General features: G+C 32.7%; 1 protein-coding gene across 1 annotated transcript in view; it reads right to left on the bottom strand.

Annotated features, from left to right (window-relative positions):
- LOC148603136 (uncharacterized) overlaps nt 1-18,163 on the bottom strand; it is a 52,390-nt gene that overhangs the window by 13,688 nt on the left and 20,539 nt on the right. The window lies entirely within an intron of this gene.

Raw genomic sequence — 18,163 nt, 5'->3', positions numbered from 1 at the left:
TATTCAATTTGGTTTTAAAAAGATTTAAAAAAAAAAAAAAGAATCTTCAATTTGGTATCATGTTCATTACCCTTTCCACACACAATTGTTTTCTACTTCAACTTCAATACCAGTTTAGATAACATTAATATAGGGCTTTAAAATCTGTAGGAGAACACAGATCTTCATAATTTAAAAAGATGGGATTGTTAGCTATGATTTTTTTTTTGGTCAGAGATACGAAACTAGTAAAAATTCTTGCCCAGGGTTACAAGTTAACTTTCTGTCAGTCTGAAATTGAAATTGGGCTCTCATTGTTTCTAAAGTCATATGTAAAATTCGTATTAATTCGTCCCCTATCATGAACAAATGTAGTTAAATTTATTTTTCACAAGTAAGCCCAATTTCCTCTGAGGGTTCTATACTTGAAATATTCCATATTTTACCGATATTAATGGATTATAAATGTCTGACGCATTAATTTCCTCTGACATTTGATAATAACAATACTTCCATGTTACTGTCTCTCAAGATACGTAATTTTCATTTATGATATCGTTTTGTCCGAGATAAAAAAAAATATAAAAAAAAATGACAAAACAACATATATTTCGCACAATACATTTAGTTTGGTTTTACAATGTAGCATGCCCTTTAAAAAGCATATTTGTTCGGAAATCAAACTCATGAACTGATAAATTCCAACATTAACCGCAAAACTTTACTAAAGGAATTAATCTGACCTCTTGTTAGTTTGTTTATAAAAATGATGACTTTGTGTCATTTAAATACTTAAACATTAATTGTTTTAAGTATTTTGGTTCAAGCCGATGCCTTCTGTATAGAAACTCAATAACAACTGAATCCGAGCATACTGCTCAACCTCTTCATAAAAATGTAGAGTTTAAGTGATGCCGAATGTGTCGTTAAGAGTTGAAGCCAACATTTTCTGGTATTTCAAAAATTAGGCAAATGAATTTTCTATAAATTGGTCAACATTTTTTTGTACGTTTTAAGTGCTATGTGAAATTACCAATTCATACATCAATTTTTCCAGATAGATCTGATACGTATGAACTAGAACACGATCACATGAAAAGGGCTAGCATTCTCCTAGAACACAGTTTTTATTTAAAGGGTGTGCTTAAGTAAATATCAAAATCAGGCCCAACAATTGTATAGTATTTCAATCACATTTCAGCTAGTTTACGGATTTTACGACAATCCTTTTACGTCAGTTAAAATACTCAAGACAAAAGTTAAAGTTTGTTTTTTTTTGTTTGTTTGTTGGGGTTTAACGTCCGAGCAGCAATATTTCAGCTATATTCAGACGATGAACATGAAATTGATGATAAAATGAACATGAAATGACGAAAGAAAAAGGGATGGAACACAAGAACAATGGGGTCGACAAATTTTGATTGCCACTGGAAATAGGGAGAGGTGGGTAGGGTCGGACAATTTAGCCTCTTGTGGTGGAGCCTATGGTTCCTACTCCGGGAGAATACCACAGTAGGGTTCTTTAACGTGCGAGGAACGTGGCATCTTTCCCAACACGGTGCACCACTATGGTTTGCGCCGCGGTCAGGTTTTCCGTATTATAGCCTGACAACCCCAGCATGTAACACACCAGGGGTACTCCATTCAACCACCTGGGGCACACATCCCAGTTGCTCTGTGGGCAAAGCGCCCTAGCCACTGGCTAGGGTTCTGAGCACTATTTAGTCGCCTTTTACGACAATCTTGGCGCTGCTACAGGCCTATTACCAGCCTTTATCGATATGTGGTAGACCATAATACTTTTTTTTCAGTGTAGTAAATATTATTTTATAGTTATTTAATTTCAAACGTAACCAACTGTCTGATTTGATAACAAATGCTATGCATCATCTCATAATCATTTGTTAAGTGACTGTGACGTCATCAATCCTTTTTGATGATTTACTCGTTAATTTTTTATACTAAAATTAAATTATATGGAATGACTTTTATATCTTTTCGGAATTTTTTTTAAATATTCTCAATGCCCGTTGCGCATACTTTATAGAACATGTTACGCAGGTTTTCTATTGTGATAACGCGATTGAGGTTATTTTTTTTCATAGACCAATATATATATATATATAACAGTCATTCCTTAGATAACATTTTTTTTGTGTTTCTTATAACTTTAAAACTATATATCCTTTAACTTGTTTTTTTCTTACAAAAGTAAAGTGTACTTGGTTAATGTGACCATCTACCTTTTTTGCGCGCATGCGTGTGTTTCGTTTTATTTAGCCTATCTACCTCCTCGAAATGTTATCTACAGTGTACATTGTATTCTACTTTTCATTATAACTGTATTATCATTCTCGACAAATTTATGGTAAAAACAAAGAAAGAAGATTTGTGGTAGGGTGATTAATGAATCTAAAATCTTAAGTGACGTGTTTCTTTGATTCTATGTATAATTTGATTTATTTTCAAACAAATAACACGGTTTCGACAGGTACAGGTCGTGTTGCATCTGTTCTATTATGTTCGTCTCGTTTTGGAGGTCTGTGTTGTATCCATTGTGAAAGTTAACATATAACAGTGCCATATTTCAGGTGAAAACAAAGTTATGTGATTTGTAGAAATCTTAGTATAAATTATAGATTTATAAACTATTCAAATTCATGATAGATGAACAAATTTACAGTAAATGAATTTTAATAATTAAGCAACATATATATACAAATAGTAAACACTTGCGAGTACTGGTTTATGTCGTTAAACAAAGATGGTCGAATATGTTGGCTACTTCAATGATGATTCAATTAAATCGTACCCCTTTCCTTCGAATTTTACATTAAGACTCGGAGGATTTCTCCGACGCAGTCGGTATAGTTTCGCTTTTTACCCTTTGACCTTAAAGACGCGCTTCTAAGGAAACGCAAGTCACCTGATCGCAATTCTGTTTCCCGATTGGACAAATACTGACAACTTAGTGGCGTTCGAAAAAAAATGTATTGAAAATTGAAATTGCGTGCCATGTGTTATTTTCTTGAATGAAATGTAGAAACTTATAAGTAAAAAGAACAAAATTTTACTGAGCCTGCTATCTTTTTTTTTAAGGTAGACATTGTTTTAATTCATAATCAGGCTCATTTTCAGAACATTATCATTTTAATACAGTAAAACCTGTCTAAGTCGTATCCCTTTTGGACTTTTGAATAGGTTAGGGTCAACTGGTGTTCGGTTTACCAAGGTTCAAAATACGTTGAACTGATATGATTGGTTGTTTACTATCGTCTGCTCTAGACGTATTTTATTTATTATTCAGGGTTCGGTTTAGACAGGTCTCACTGTATATGTTTTGACACCACCTTTGCAGCATATGCGTAGTCTGTTAAGCATTATGGGTTAATTTGTTCAAGAGAAATCAAGGGTTAGAACGGTTATCATAAAGAACATTATCACGACCAGATAAAGAAAATAGACAAACACACTCAACATAGAACAAGAAATAATAAAAATATTATATAGATAGCAATGATTTATCGAATGTTCCAAGTGTAAATATTTTCGATATTTCACACTGTAAAATAAATTCTGTAATTTCACTCTTTGGCTTTTTCAAGCCAAAACGTCATGACACCAATATCAATCCGCCGTTCAAAAATCTGAAATTTATGTTGAAAATTGCAACGAATATTTGAGGAAATCTATATAATAAGTAGGATAAACAATTAATAATCGTGAATAACCAAAATATCCACTCTTTCCAATTAATTATTCTATTAGTAATTGTGCGCAACCCGGACTCAACTTAAACTGGAAGCATGGACCAGGAGTACCGGTCAGGTAAATTTCCTCTGCTTTTCAACAAAAGCCCGCTTAGGTGCGCCTCAAATATCACATGCAAGGCAGACAACAGAGAAGGAAAGCACGGTGAACGGTTCTCATGGTGCAGATGGACACACCATAACAATCCACGATATTATAATGATGACTATAAACTTCTCTTACACTCTATCATAAACCTTAAATAGTCCTAATCTGGAAAATTAATCTTATACTTTTAATTGACAAGATCACGTCCTATAATTTATCATATTTCGGAAATAAGAGTGCTGCTTTTCGGATACTAGTACGTACAAGGAAAACATTGTATATCGAAGATTAGAGTATAAATATCATTGAAATTTTAATTGTGTTTTTTGTTTCAATCTATTTATGATACCGATTTGAAAACATAAACTAAGATTGTGCAGTGACATGTACAGAACTACAAACAGCCATGCAATACCAAGTCTAAACATGTACACATGTATCAAGCAATACGAACTTTGACTTTGGCCAGCATAGTTATCTTTTCTATAAAGAAAACTACACACAACCGATATAACTAGTTGATGAAACGTCAAGATTTGAACTAGGTAACCCCAGAATAAAAGGCGTTTTAAAACGAAATTTTGAAAATATCTGATACAGATTCTAACTAAAAACCTTTCCTGTACAACTGATACTGTGTACGACTGCGCATGGGTTTAAGCTACCGACACTACGATGGATTAATAAAATGTTACTTATGGCTACCTCTTTAAATGTTACAAACAGGTTAAATGTTCACCTTAAAGCATCTTATCAACAGTTTTGCCCTTCTTGAAAATGATCAGATAACGTGACAAACCAAGCCTGATAAATCACAAGAGTGATATAATTTCACAACAGAACATCGTAAACATTCTTGAAACAACCAATAATTAAATTAGAAAATATGTTCGATAAGACGCCAATGTTATCTTAGAAGTTTCAAAGATCCTTCACGTTACATCACAATAACAAAATATCAAAATAGATCATTTAAATATCATAATAGATAATTAAAAAAAAACCAACTAACATGAAGTAGCCTAAAACAAGCCCTTAAATTAAAGACAACATTGCTTTTATTAGTAATGCACGATGCAGCCATAACAGCAATTACAGCAATAATGTACAAAGGGTTGCCAAGAAATGTCTTCAAGTATGGGTGGGGTTAATGTTTTATACCGTTATAAATTTCCTTCGTTTGTCCTGCAATAAAGTTAAATTACATAAAATCCGAAATTTATTGCTTTTAGTTTTTCGGTTTAAGATTTGTTTCTTATATAAATAAAGTTTAAATTTTAATTAAAGAAATGAAAATATCAACACCTTTATATTTAGAAAAACATACGTCTCATGATAATTTCAATAGAATGTTTTTATGGATGTCAAATGTCAGTTCATTTTGGTTTATTTCTTTAGTTTGTTCCGTCACTATTCAAAGGGTTATTTGCATGTATTATTATACAAACAATATCTTCATAGAAGAATATGTAACAATATTTTATTTGTTTTTCGAGATTAATTATACAACAGTGATATATAAGAATTCTAACTGTTTAATCATCTTACAATATAATATAACTGGTCTGTTAATCAAGGGAACCAAGGTTATAGAATTAGCAATTCATCGGATTTGAATACATTACTAGAATGTAGTATATTACCAGTTTGTGGTCAAATTATACAACATAAAACATCAGTTTAATAAAAAGCTGGGTTAACTTTCACTGGTATATGCAAGATCAAATCAATTTGATATTCATTTTGAACAACAAATTCATCAAGGTTGCTACATGGCTAGAATATATCACTTACACAATTGTGGCACAACGACTGCAGCAGACTATAATACATCATCGCATCTAATCCTAATTGATAATTACTGCCACAGTGCACTGCAGCCAAAGTTTGATTTATTTTGTCACCAGTCTATCTATAAACATTTGCCTGAAAGTCGGTCTATATTGTAGATATTTATTGTCGAAAACGGATCGTTTCCTTTAATAACATTTTCAAAATAAGACAATTATTTATAAATTTGACACATATTGTAACAGTTGTTGTATCATTAGATTGATTTATTGATATTATTTACAGTATCATATATACTGGAATGAACTTTTAAGAAGTAAAATACAGTGAGTAGGATTTGGTAATTTTTGCCGTATTGTGAATTAGGCTTGTCCTTAAACCTAAAACACATTTTTTTTATAATCAGCTATTCATACATTTATCAAATTTTGTCAATAGTGCTGTAAGGTCCCTCATGACATCTTGGAAAACAATCAATTTCCTGGCTACAATTACCAAATTAGCTCTTAGCTATTTTTCTATTGACTTCTAATCAATTACCACTGAAATGGACAATAATTACTTTTTCTCAGTTATCACCAAAGCCTAGATTATAGGTGAGACATAGGATCTGCAACCGTATACAGATGCTGGTACACCAACTAAAAAACGTACAGTCAATCAGTCTAACAGCTCTTGCCTAAATCATTAAACTTATTGTAGGCAGTGATGATAAAATTATCTTATCAGAAACAGACATGGAATTCACCTTCAGCAGAGGAATTAACCAAATTTATTCTACCCCGGACTCGACTTTTTTTTTTTATGTCAGATGGAATTGTTAATACACTTAGAAATCGATGGTAAAGGAAAACTATTAACCAAACTTTGCGACAAACGTGATGACTTTTTATTCAAAATTGTCAACTTTCCTTTCATCTGTGGCAACATCCCTTCAGCACCTGCGTATGGTGGGTTCATGTCACAACTCATACGTTATGCAAGAGCTTGCCGAAACTACGCAGACTTTTTTGTATCACGCTAGAACTCTAACTAATAGGCTTCTGAAACTGTGTTATGTTGCTACAAGGTCATCACTAAAGACATTTTATGGTCATCATCATGAACTCGTGGATCGTTATGGTGTATCCATCTGCACCATGAAAACTGATTTATTCAACGGGTCTTAGTTTTCCTTTCCTCGTTTGTCTATCCCGGACTTGACTTTTTATGAGCAACTCGGCGGGTGTTTCTAGAAAAGCAGATGACGCTTATCCTACCGGTGCACCTGTCCCATGCTCCCAATTTTTAGTGGAGTCCGAGTTGCTCATTTGGTTTTGTTACTTTGTATGTATGATTTTAGTTACTTTATGTTCTTTGTTGTGTATGTCTGTTTTCCATGTCTGGTCTTCGTCCATGGATAGCATTTTTATGATTACGTTTTTGCTAAAATAAACTACATATAATTGTTTTCGTATTTAGACACGTATTTGACCCTGAGATTAGACAAATCTTAGAATCAATTTTAAGATCAAATCAAAGTAAAATTGAAACAAAACATATTGTTATCGAAATGGAAGACATAACTACTTATCTTAATGTACCGAAGATGTTTTCAAAATGCTGGAACTTTTCATCGACAACATAATTATCCAGTATGGTGGACGCATTAATCGACAAACGGCCGGCATTCCAATTGGAACAAATTGTGCTTCTGTACTTGCTGCCCTATTTCGTCACTTTTATGGGGCTGACTTTATAGCTGATTTGATCCAAAAGAAAGAGTATCGTTTAGTTATATCCTTTAATATATATAGCGTATTACCGTTGAACAATCGTAGTTTTGTGGATTTAAAAATTGCATCTACACCAAAGAAATTGAGATGAAGATACTACAGACACTGTGAAGTCAGCCTCATATCATGAACAACACTTAGAGATCGAAGTTAGGGAAAGCTATTGACACAATAATACCACACAATACGACTTTTCATACCGTATTGTCAAATTGCCTTCAGTGGCAACATCCCTTCAGTACCGGCGCCTAGTTCATACCACAACTAATAGGGTATGCCAGAGCTTGCCGTAGTTACGCAGACTTTTTGTATCGCACAAGACTTCTTAAAATTAAGCTTTTGAAACAGGATTATGTTGCTACAAGATTGAAGCCATCACTACAGACAGAAGTTTTATGGTCGTTATCATTATTTTGTGGATTATAACGGTGTATCCATCAGCAACATGAAAACTGATTTTTTAAACATGTCATGGTTTTCCTGACCTCTTTCGTCTACCCTGGACTTGACTTTTTATGAGCAACTTGGCGGGTGTCTCTAGAAAAAGCAGAGGACGCTTACCCAAGTCCATGCTCCCAGATTTTTGTGGAGTCCGAGTTGCTCATTCAATTTTGTTAGTTTGTATGTATTAGTTTGGTTCTTTTATGTTCATTGTTATGTGCGTCTGTTTTCCTTGTCTGGCATGTCTGATCTTTGTCCCTGGATCAATTTTGTTTCAATTTCCGCTAGAATCTTGGTTCCCTCGATCACTCTATCTACTTCATGTATGCCGCTCACAAATATTAGAATCCTCGATGAATCTGGTTTTCTCTTTTAGGTCTTCGATAATATCATACAACCTATCGTCAGTTATAGTTGGTTTTAATTGTTCCGTTTCCTTTCAATATTCACGCTAACAAATTTCAATTCAGCGCACACTTTTGTTTTAATAAATACGACACACGCCATAAACTCAAAGTCATACATACAAAAACCAAACGATCTGACGACGTTTTATCCACAAAAAGTGTACTGCTCTTTTGAAAATAAAAACATAGAAGAAATTTTAAAATACCTTAGCTTCTTTTAACTTATGATATAGATAGCAGTGGTTTATCGAATGTTCCCAGAGCAATAAATTTCGATAATTCACACTGAAATAAATTAGTTCACTCTCTGACATTATCCCGCCAAAACCAAAACTTTGATATCAATCCGCATATCACAGATTTTTAAATTCATGTTGAAAATATCGACAAATCATGAAAAAAATCTATATAATAAATATGATAATCAATTGGTTATCGTGAATATCCAAAGTTTGATCATTCGAGACAAGAACTCTTGAAGATTTGACTCATGCGCGGAACAAGTTCCGCACACACGTAAAATATAGGCCTTCTTCGGCACTCGTAACAATATTTTGGTTATTATTTTTTTCCTATTAATTATCCTATTAATATGTTTTGGATTCTAATAATCGATTGCACGGTGAGTTACAAGTTTACCAGTTTAAACGCTGTTTTGAGTACTTTCTAAGACATAAAGTGACTGGCGGAAAAAGATAAATATGCGAAAATAACAAATTAATGTTTATTCTGAGTAGATCAATTTGACCTTGTATTTTCTATTTTTGAACTTCTAATGATATTTGAGCACAATTGCAATGTTCTACAGCTGCAAATAAGTTCAAAGAAACAACTCTTGTTCATTTTTCAATTTGCAACAAGTATGTTTCACTGCTGTTATTACATAACATACAGTTTTATAATATAAATGAGAATAGCATACAGTTAAGATAAAAGATATGAGTGTTCACATCGTCATCCTTAAGTCCGATCAGCATCCTCATCTAACACAATTAGAGACAGATATTAATTAAATACGCAGCAAACTACACCTGGTTTGGCCTCTGTAATACTTGAATAATATGGTAGAATTTCAACCTATCATCAATACTAATGGTTTAAGTGTTCAGCAACACAATGAATAAATTTATATGATACTATGTTTCTCCACCCTACCGATGCACCTGGTCCATGCTCCCAGTTTTTAGTGGAGTCCGAGTTGCTCATTTGCTTTTGTTACTTTGTATGTATGATTTTAGTTACTTTATGTTCTTTGTTGTGTATGTCTGTTTTCCATGTCGGGTCTTTGTCCTTTGATTGCATTCTTTTGGTTACCGCTATAACTTTGGTTCCCTTGATTACTCTTTCCAAGTGAACAATATGTTGATATGGACGGAGTGTCATCGACGTTCTACATATGTATAATGTAAGACCAGAACAATACATTGCTAAAAGATATTCTGACGGAAATGACTAAATTTGTCGACACGGAAGTAGACAATTGCACAAGTGCGGATCGAGGCGCTATTTTGTCATTTAATACGGCATTAAGGTCCGTCCATCATGGGCATAGCTAAAAATGAAAACAAAATGTCATTCCTTGCAAGTCCAAAACCTAATAAGTACTCAAAGTTTGGACAACATGAAAACTAAAAGAACACACATGAAGACGTACATTTTGTAGCAACATTATATTCCATCAAAACCAGGTACATCTTAAATCTGTTGATATATAGCCAATACAATTACAAGAAATTTATCTTGATATTGAAAGGAAAAGCCATTGAAAAATTCAGTTTTACTTGCACTTACAATGTATCTTCTATATCATTACATAATATTGTTGAGTCATAATAAGATTTCAGAAACCAAATATAATCAACTTAATCAGTTGGCAAATAAAAAGAGAGAAAATATTAATAATACTTTGATAAATATTAATCGATTACATCTGTGTCTCTTGATACTTCTATTTAATGATTATTCTTCTCGTAGCCATTTGCCTTGATTTTTGTTTGCTTAGTAATGAACAATTTTCTGGCATCCTCATAGCATTCTCAAACAATTAATGGAAACAGCTGATAATATCTCACAATTATGCAATATGCTGAAATCGTCAGTTACATAACTACTCGTCATAGCAATTATTAATTAGAATGCACGTGTTTTGTTAAATCATTTTTATTCGCTGAATATATTGACATTGACAAGATGACATCTCATTACCACATGGAATCGAGTCAGGCTTCATCATCTGTATTTACATGCAATTGGACTGAGTGTGATTTAGATCAAAACGAAAAATAAAATGATTTAAATAATGAAAAGAATCCATCGACATGGAAACAATTTGACTGGATAGATGCTATGATGTCATTTATATCCATTGGTCCGCAGACTGCAAGCTAAATTACCAAAACCAAGTATCGTATAATTTATTTATTTGGGATGGAATCATTGAATCGACTGCCTTTGAAACTACATCACAAGTTAGGGAGTTTTGTTTTGAAACAGGTTATAAGTAATAACACAGCTTGGGGCAAATAACATTTTTATAAAAAACTCATATGTTCAGAGCGGTTTGAAAGTGTAAACTGTCTATAAATAGATAATTTCATACAATCTATTTTTTTTTTTAAATCGAAACATTCCTTCAATGGTCAACACAAGAACAATGCTGATGACTTCATCTTTGATAAAAAAGTAATCTAATTTCAGAATTAACATGCTTTTTGATTGGATAACACAAATTTCATCATCTCAAAGATCAAATTGTGTATGTATATGACTGCGACGTCATCAACCCTTTTCAATGGGAATTATGATACTAAAATTAAATTATAAGGAATAACTGCTTTTCTTGTGATATTTGAAATGACCACAATGCCCGTAGTGCACACTTAACAATAACTTGCCACGCAAGTAGTGCGCACACGTAGTTTGGGTTATTTCTTCATAGACATAAACAATACAAATATTATTCCATAAATGGACCGAAGCTTGTTTGTTTAACATTTGAAAAGATTTTTTACCACTATTTTATGTATAATGTTATTACGAATACCGACCATTTTTTGCTAATTGTCTTGAATAACGAAAAGAATTCCTTTTGTATCTGTTGTCATTGTTTACACATTTGTTATTTACTCTTTGGAAAAACTAAAGTGGTTTGAAATCGAAGGCATTCTTTAAAAACAATAATTGCAATTTTGCTTTGCATTGTTGTCGACTAAATGTTAACTTAACTTTTATTTTGGTAACGTTCGTTTTGTGGATATAAAATGTACTTTTTCTAAGTTCTTATTTTAATTTGGAACGCCGACGTCATCAATGTTTAAACGAAATTAGAAACTAGTGAACATCATCGATTCAGCTTCACCTTTAATCAAATTAAACATTCATTTTTCATGTATATTATCCAATTTTGACACATTATCGTTGTGACTTAACCAGACATTTTAGATCGATTATGTTAGCAGTAGTGAAGTCAAATTTGCACAATTTACATTTTGTGGAGCTACAATTCAAGAATAAGAAACATAAACAAACTGAGTCATTAATGAAACTATTGCAATGCACTATAGTGTGGTTCAATCATATTTTCAAAGAATCAGACATTATCTATTTGAGTGAGCTTAAGAAACATCGTTTAGCTAGATCCTTTAATCTGAGTTACCGCTATACATATGACGTGTTATCGTCAAACAATCCGGGGATTAAATACATCGCATCTACCCTAAAGAACTTGAGATAAAGGATACTACAGACACTGTGACGTCAGCCTCTTATCTTGAACTACACTTAGAGATCGATGGCGAAGGAAAACTATTGACCAAACTATCCATATTGTCAACTTTCCTTTCATCTATGGCAACATCCGTTCAGCACCTGCGTATGGAGTTTTCATATCACAATTCATATAATATGCCAGACTTGCCGAAACTACACAGACTTTTTGTATCGCGCTAGACCTTTTACAATTAGGCTCTGGAACAGGGTTATGTTGCTACAATTTTGAAGTCATCACTACAGAAGTCTTATGGTCGTCATCATGAACTCGTGAATCGTTACGATGTATCCACCTGCACCATGAAAACTGATTTGCTAAATGTGTCATAGATTTTCGACGACTAACCGGTCAATATATAACGATTTGACCCAAAGTACACAAATGTATTAGGAACTAATTGGTATACATATATTATACTTTTCTCTTGTAGTTTACTTAGGGGTGTCATTGTAGAGGAAAGGAGTAAAACATACTTCACTTTTTATAACATGACGTTATGTCCTTAATTTAAGAGCGAGGCTGTCCATATAGTAAACGTGCTATGATCAGACAGATATATCTACGAATGCAAAACAAATTAAAAATATTTTTTTAACCAAATGACAACTATTGTCATCATAAAAGTTCGTCATCAGTAAGGAACGAGGAAAAAGTTAAGACATAGGATACAGACTCAAAATAAACGTTTTCCATGTGTAAGCATTTCTTTACTTGATCAAATGTAGACATTGAAAGTAATTAAAATTTATTATTTGTTAACATTGAACACCTATACAATCTATTCAATGAATTCAAACATTTAGCCGGTGTGGAAGTGCAGAAATATGGTTTAAATTTGACCAGTAATGTAAAATTAGGATCGTAATCAACCGAATAATGCCGAAGCCTAGTTATCAAAATTTTAATAGTAAATTCAGAATGGTTGCGTATAATGTAGAATGCTTAGTTCAGAACCTTTGGCCAAACGGAAATACAAAAAATTATCATATGAACAAAGAAATTTATAAAAGATATAAAGGCGTCACAAGAAAATATTTTTCATTAATCTTATGATCATAATAATATTTTAGACGACTATAACTTAGTGACAAAAAAAATTAGCTTCGTCGGTATGGAAGGGATCAATCTGACACACATAGAAGTAATAAGCCCTGGCATAATTTTCGCATTGGTGGTTTTGCCTTATAAACACAATCCAATCTTATTGATTGCAGGTTTACATGGAGATGAATATCCTAACTATATATCACTTGTCATTTGGATTGGCACAAAAATATATGTTGTGCGTGTGAGGTTCTACCTTTTTACATCTTCCTAAATTAAAATATCTCCTTGCTATGCAAATTATCTCATATTGACATTGGCAGATTAAAATTTGTTGTGGTGGTTGTTAAAACTTAAACTGATGGTGGCAGAAATTCTAACAAAATATTTTCCAGAAAACAAATCATTTAAAGGTAGCGATGACGAGTCGTATTTTTTTTTAAATTACCCTCATTTCATTTCCAAGAAACGATTTCTTACAAAACAATAGTGGACATTTCAAAAACAAATTCTTTCCTTCACCTTTTTTTACCAGTTACTTCTGGAATAAACCGCCTTAATGAAACGGGATGGTAAATTCGCATCGAACATTGATTGGTGTGAAAATTAACACAATCACAGCAAAATATTTTAACAAATATTCCATGTGTGAAATGCTGGAAAGCCTTGAATAGACGGTCTGTCTGAAACCCGATACATTTACACCTGTAATACCTGTCGGGAGAAAAAAGTCAAAAAATAGCCCAGATATTTTGTAAGAGATAATTACCCTATTATTCAGTTTCCATACTTATCGTATTTTGTTAGCATCCAATTAAATGATTTTGCCACTTGTGAGAAAGTGTTGAGGACAATTTCTGGATAATAACATGTGGGATGCAAAAGTATTTATCATGAATTTGGCGCTTACGCGCATAGAGCAATTATGAACACGATTGATAAGTATTGTAACGTCACGTATGTATCTATGTAACGTCACGTTTGTATCTATGTAACGTCATTACTACACAGAAAACGTCTCCATCTTGAATAAACTTATTTGATACATCGGCGTGTTATCTCTGCATTCCCACGTACAAAACAGTATTAAACGCAGATTAACACATCTTTGCACATTGAATGTTTATGATAGTAAAATTGAGACGAAAGGGGAATTAATCATCTAAAAAATGGAAGTTTCACAAAAGTTTTATAACAAATTGCATTATCTTATTCCCCATCAACGACGATTCAGTTTGCAGTAGTGGACACTAATGGCCTCGGATGTTGGTCATTGTCATTCGATTAACTTTATTTCACGCATCAGATTCAAATGAAGTACGTTTTTGTTATCAAACGTGCTATAAAAAGGTTAATGATATTATTTTTCGTTTTGTTTTAATTTTGTATTATTTTATCATTGATATTATCACTATAGAAGAACATTTAAGTTTCAACATTTTTTCTCAAACCTGCGGGTGTCCTCGCCACTTCGATTGCTGGACTCAGACCACAGTGGCGTTAATACCTTCATGATTTTTACTTCATTTTTTCTATTTACACATGGTCCTCACATTCAATTATCGTCCAATGAACAAAAAAGTCGGACAATATCATTCATACTCTTGTTGGAAAATATTATTACGTATTGAAAGTAATCAGCACATAGAAATTTTCGATTCCGCCTGCTCTCTACATTTTGTTGTGATATTTGACATCATTACGATGGTCACATGTCCTGTAAATCAATGATTGATGACGGCCGACCCACCCAACTGCAAGCAATAAATGAAAAAAAACTCGACCCCTTTTTAATTGTATTATATTTATCAAAGTCTTTTTGTGAAAAGTCAATGTTCACCTAAATATCAAGAATTTACTTTTTCTTTAAACAGTATTTTGATTTAATGGCGATAAGTTCTATAAATTTACCTTACACCTTCCATTTCTTTATTTTCTAATCAGCTAGTGACCGATCACACCTTTGATGAATTTTCTTAGTATATACTTAGTATATAAAACACTCAGTAGTGGATCCAGCAATTCTTAAAGGGGGCAATGATTGGCCTAACGGGGCTCCATTGATATTTTTTTTCGAGAAAAGATTAAATAAATTAATTTGAGATAAATACTGTAATCTGATTAGTTAAAATAATTTTGTTATATCTCAATGGATAAAAATAAATATTGACACGCCCCTATTCAGTTAATTTCAGAGCTACTTTTTTCATGTTTAAAGATAAAAAATATGTTTTAAAATTGTCCATCACTTCGCGCAATAAACAATATGCACATGGAAAATGTATGTCATTTTTATCATGGCCAATTCTTAAATGATAATGCTATTGCTTTTTTTTCGTAACATTAGCCGAAACCTTCGATCTATTTATGTATATGACTGTTGATTATTTAAACCAAATATTTGTTTTTGTTTGTTTATTTGTTTTGTTTTTTATTTACAATTTCCTATAACTCAAATGATTCAATAATTAAGAAATTGAACGATAAATTATTGATAAGTAGAATTCGTGGAATGATTACAAAGAAATAGCAAACCGGTCAGTAATCAAAATAAGGGCTGCTCGATAATATTTATACGTCTCCCGTTGTATATACAGTGAAACTTTACTTTGCCTTTGCAATCATGGTAACGCACAGAAAGCTACGAAACAATTACAAAAACAAATATTAATCATAGGCGCTATATCTTGGACATATTGCTCTATCAGAAAATGTAATGTAGTCAATCAATCTGTCTATATTGGAGAAAATGACAAACTGAATATACTTTTTCTTCCATAGATTTATCAAATGCATGATGTACTTTGGTATTGGTTCCGTAGAATCAAACTCTTTTACCACTGAATAAAAAAAATCTTCTGTGTAGAGTTATATTTTAGTCAAGGGAATTTCACGAGATATCAATGCAGTAAAATTGGATAAGGTCTGTTGCAAAATATGCAAAATGTCGCAAAAACAAAACCTTGGCAATTTCCTGCTTTGAACAAAATTTGATAGAGACATCTCCCATTTTAAAACTTTTGAACGTTAACATTTTATAAAGTATGTAGACAGGAAGCATAGAACTACATCCGGGAAAAGTTGGTAAAGCAGCTTTAAAAGCAGATATGAAAAGTAAGTTAGATTTCAAGATGAAAATATTTAAATACTAGTAAAAAGAATAGCAGATATATATGGATGTTGTTCTGAGATGACTTTTTTGTCTTAAGTTGAGTTGAAAATCTTAAATGATAATGCTGTGTCGCTAGTTTCTTTATTTTCTAGTTCTGAAGTATAATTCAAGCCATTTTCCACAATTTAGGATAATAATTTGAGAGAACAACGTCTTTATATCGATATGTTAAATTGAACGATCTAGCTCTTCTGTAACCTTTTTGTCTTCGACTCATATGAAAAAGAAACAGGTCGGCTAGGAAAGGGGCAAAATAAGTGCCCATAGGAATGCCGATAATTTGCTAAAACTGTGTTCCTCCAAAAGTGTCAGGGAGAAACTCTAGCATACAGATTACAAAATAAATGTACCTGTTGCGCGGTATAACAGCTTTTATCTGTTAGGTTTGTAGCGCTAAAATATGCGGAATCGAAGCCTAAAACAACTAACATTGTTGCTGTTATATGATTTTGTTTAGAGCAGTTTTCAATTTATCATGGGGTAAGGCAAAATATTATGTTGAAAAGTCAAAAGTTTAATTTCTTTCAGAGGAGAGAGATTTAAGATTATCTATAGTATCATTTGATTGTTCGAGAATCCAATATAAATGATAATACATACCATTACCCTACTAACCAGGTTTCACACTATTTTAGTCCCCCCTCTTAAATTGAGGACAAAATCTTGGTCAGTCGTACAGATAAAGTTTTAGCTGAACAAGTAAATTATCTTGTTATGTATCTTTGTATTAATACTTATGGAGTTTTGGAATCCAATTCAAATAAGGTAAGATTTCAGACTTCTCATTTGAAGGATTTTTTAACTCGACCATAATAATGTAATAGCCGTTCTCCCCCGATTTCCCGTTGAGATAAACGTCCGTGTACATTTCGCAATGTAGTATCGATATTGAATCAATACTCATATCTATAAGAATTTCCGTCCCTAATGATTTGTTTATCCGGAGAGAAAGATACGAATTATTGACTAAGTTATTGCTAGTTTCCACACTTGAGAATATATGGATAAATGCTTTCTTTGAAACGTTTGATATTAACTTTTATTTGTTTGTTTGTTTGTTTGTTTTTTGTTGTTTTTCATTTCCTCATTCGCCATTTTAGGTGGCACAGAGTAAGGCATGGTCGCAACCGATTCGGGAGGGATCAAGGATCTCATTTCAATATTCATTTCCTTTTTAAACATTTATTTCTTATTATTTCTTTATTTATTTATTCGCCATTTTAGGTCGCATAGAGTTTGGAATGGTCGCAATCGACTCAAGAGGGGTAAGATATCTCATTTTACCATTCATTTCCTTTTTTGCAATTTTAGATCTCACAGAGTTGGGAATGGTAGCAATCGACCCGGGAGGGCTCAGACATTCATTTATTTATTCGCCATTTTCGGTCATTTCCTTTTTTTGTTTATTTAGTCATCGGGGTTTGCGAGTCAACATGCACCACCCCACTGATCAACACACGATGGTTTTCAGGTGCATTCATATGTCCCATTAGCGAATCAGTTGGTCATAATTGTATTACGTTTGGTCATACGTACGTCTTTCGAGTTATATGAAAAATACATATCCCTTCCCCACAAATAAATTCTAAAAAACGACACGTTTTAAACTTCTTGTGTATTTATGTGTCAGTATTACATTTTCTATGTTTACATAGTTGTTTTTCAAATTCTCAGACGAACATTTAATTGTGGTCAATAGAAAAGACGCCTTAAGATTAGGATGTGTGCAAACTTCCTATCCTATCAGGTATAGTAGCCTCTAAACAGAAATGCATTTTTTGTTTCTAATGTTCAGGAAACATGTATTTGTAATCAGTAGGAGGAACGTCTTAAGATTTGGATTTGTGCAAAGGTCCGCGTAGGTACATGTATAGTTCGTGAGTGCCAATTACCTCTGTGCCAACAATAAAGACATACCATTCTAGTA

Source organism: Perna viridis, chromosome 11 (genome assembly GCF_037379345.1).
Source record: "Perna viridis isolate PV_CMFRI_1.1 ecotype Kerala chromosome 11, ASM3737934v1, whole genome shotgun sequence".
Classification (NCBI taxonomy): Eukaryota; Metazoa; Mollusca; class Bivalvia; order Mytilida; family Mytilidae; genus Perna; species Perna viridis.
The sequence above is the reverse complement of the archived record's forward strand: the minus strand, read 5'-3'. Positions and strand labels throughout refer to the sequence as shown.